Source organism: Montipora foliosa, chromosome 10 (genome assembly GCF_036669935.1).
Source record: "Montipora foliosa isolate CH-2021 chromosome 10, ASM3666993v2, whole genome shotgun sequence".
NCBI lineage: Eukaryota > Metazoa > Cnidaria > Anthozoa > Scleractinia > Acroporidae > Montipora > Montipora foliosa.
This window is the reverse complement of record NC_090878.1, coordinates 1140129-1143541: the sequence shown is the minus strand read 5'-3', so window position 1 is coordinate 1143541 and position 3413 is coordinate 1140129.

Genomic DNA, 3413 nt, shown 5'->3' with positions numbered 1-3413 from the left:
GGACACATTCAGTTGTTTGCAAAGAAAACTTGTCCAAAAAGTACGTTTCCGAGATACCCTCCCTCCCCCACCCTAATCAATGTTGTCCCGCTGTCGACAAGGCTCGTAGAAAACAGAAAAAACACAACATTGTCCTGGGGGTGCGGGGGAGGGGGCCATTTTCGCACCGAGCTTGAAATCGCTCTAAAGGATAAAAGTGTCTCAACAATTTTGACGCCGAGTGTCTGTATGAAAAAAAACTTTGCATGAAGTGTAATGATGACTTCTGATAAGCTGTTTTGCATTAATATATGACTATCACATTTCAATAGCGTCTTTAAGCGTTTTTCATGTCATATAGGAATCAGAACATACATAAATCACCTTTTCTTTATTACGGTGATGTAACAGTCACTGGTGTGATTGCAGACATTTCAGTGTCGAACATGGTTTTCACACAGAACATTTCTGACGAGATAAGGCATGTATACGCTTGCCATCTATTTGCGAATGGCGGAAAGTGAATGATATTGTCAGGGAAAGTGATATCTCACGGGCTTCGATGTACCGCATTCCTAAAAAATGAGAAATTTTAACGCAAGTAATCACTACCGAGAACGTCAATTACAACGGCAAAATGTGAATGTCGAACGTCCAGCGAAGTTTAATTTCACGCCACAAACGCTTATCTTGAGAGAAAGGACATCGTACTAAATAATGACAATTTCAAGACGATTTGTGCAGTGTTTTGGATTTGACATACCTTGAAATAAAGTGACACTTTCGGAACATTGCGTGGACGTTTAGCATTCCCTTTGAAATTCACCATACATAATTCCATTTCAACTTGTTATAAGGGTATAAGCCATAAAAAAGAGGAAATATAAATAGCAAAGACGGTTTATAACTCCTGGGACAAAAAAAGAACAGCAAACAGTGCTGTACTCTGATTTTAGGAACTCCGCGGAGGAGTGGCCACGAGTAACCCACGAGTAACCTCGAGTAACCATAATTAACAAGTAGAATAATTACATTATCTTTTTAGAATAATCTTGTGGTTACTCGTGGTTACTCGTGGTTACTTCGTGGTAAATGAGAAAATATTCTTTCTTTACGCCCAAAAACATTCATTTCCCACCAAAACCAGCTCTGCAAAGCATCTGCGACAATGTGGAAGGTCTTTTTGCACCGACCTAGCAATTTGAGCGTGGAAAGTAAATGTGTTCCCCGGCTGTAACAGCCACCATGTCTGTTCGTGTTCATCTGCGACACCGCTTCCACCAACAAAATGCGCTTCTTCTGATGAATTGTAGTTAGAGGCATAACCCTTTACCAAATCCATACTTTAACGCTACTCACAAATAGCGTATAAAAGAAGGCCAAAATGAACAGGTACTTTGCATTTACGTCACAATCTTCGCTTCGCACAGGACAACGAATTTTTCATATTCGAAAACGAGAATAATAAACTATCCGCAATTTTTTAGACCTGTAAAAAGTCTTTCACTCATGCGGTCATATTGACAGACAGAGTGGACTATAGGTGCCCGTATAAAGGGTATAAAAGAAGTTTTCTGAAACAGACAATCGCGACAAAATTAGTTGAGACAGTTGCCAACAGAGCACACTGGTAAGGACACATTCATTGTTTGCAAAGAAAACTTGTCCAAAAAGTACGTTTCCGAGATACCCCTCCCTCCCCCACCCTAATCAATGTTGTACCGCTGTCGACAAGGCTCGTAGAAAACAGAAAAAAACACAACATTGTCCTGGGGTGCGGGGGAGGGGGCCATTTTCGCACCGAGCTTGAAATCGACTCTAAAGGATAAAAGTGTCTCAACATTTTGACGCCGATTGTCTGTATGAAAAAACTTTGCATGAAGTGTAATGATGACTTCTGATAAGCTGTTTTTGCATTAATATATGAATTATACACATTTCAATAGCGTCTTTAAGCGTTTTCATGTCATATAGGAATCAGAACATACATAAATCACCTTTTCTTTATTACGGTGATGTAACAGTCACTGGTGTGATTGCAGACATTTCAGTGTCGAACATGGTTTCACACAGAACATTTCTGACGAGATAAGGGCATGTATACGCTTGCCATCTATTTGCGAATGGCGGAAAGTGAATGATATTGTCAGGGAAAGTGATATCTCACGGGCTTCGATGTACCGCATTCTAAAAAATGAGAAATTTTAACGCAAGTAATCACTACCGAGAACGTCAATTACAACGGCCAAAATGTGAATGTCGAACGTCCAGCGAAGTTAATTTCACGCCACAAACGCTTATTATTGAGAGAAAGGACATCGTACTAAATAATGACAATTTCAAGACGATTTGTGCAGTGTTTTGGATTTGACATACCTTGAAATAAAGTGACACTTTCGGAACATTGCGTGACGTTAGCATTCCCTTTTGAAATTCACCATACATAATTCCATTTCAACTTGTTACAAGGCGTATAAGCCATAAAAAAAGGGAAATATAAATAGCAAAGACGGTTTATAACTCCTGGGACAAAAAAAGAACAGCAAACAGTGCTGTACTCTGATTTTAGGAACTCCGCGGAGGAGTGGCCACGAGTAACCACGAGTAACCTCGAGTAACCATAATAACAAGTAGAATAATTACATTATCTTTTAGAATAATCTTGTGGTTACTCGTGGTTACTCGTGGTTACTCGTGGTTACTCGTGGTAAATGAGAAAATATTCTTTCTTTACGCCCAAAAACATTCATTCCCACCAAAACCAGCTCTGCAAAGCATCTGCGACAATGTGGAAGGTCTTTTTGCACCGACCTAGCAATTTGAGCGTGGAAAGTAAATGTGTTCCCCGGCTGTAACAGCCACCATGTCTGTTTCGTGTTCATCTGCGACACCGCTTCCACCAACAAAATGCGCTTCTTCTGATGAATTGTAGTTAGAGGCATAACCCTTTACCAAATCCATACTTTAACGCTACTCACAAATAGCGTATAAAAGAAGGCCAAAATGAACAGGTACTTTGCATTTACGTCACAATCTTCGCTTCGCACAGGACAACGAATTTTTCATATTCGAAAACGAGAATAATAAACTATCCGCAATTTTTTAGACCTGTAAAAAGTCTTTCACTCATGCGGTCATATTGACAGACAGAGTGGACTATAGGTGCCCGTATAAAGGGTATAAAAGAAGTTTTCTGAAACAGACAATCGGCGACAAAATTAGTTGAGACAGTTGCCAACAGAGCACACTGGTAAGGACACATTCATTGTTTGCAAAGAAAACTTGTCCAAAAAGTACGTTTCCGAGATACCCCTCCCTCCCCCACCCTAATCAATGTTGTACCGCTGTCGACAAGGCTCGTAGAAAACAGAAAAAACACAACATTGTCCTGGGGGTGCGGGGGAGGGGGCCATTTTCGCACCGAGCTTGAAATC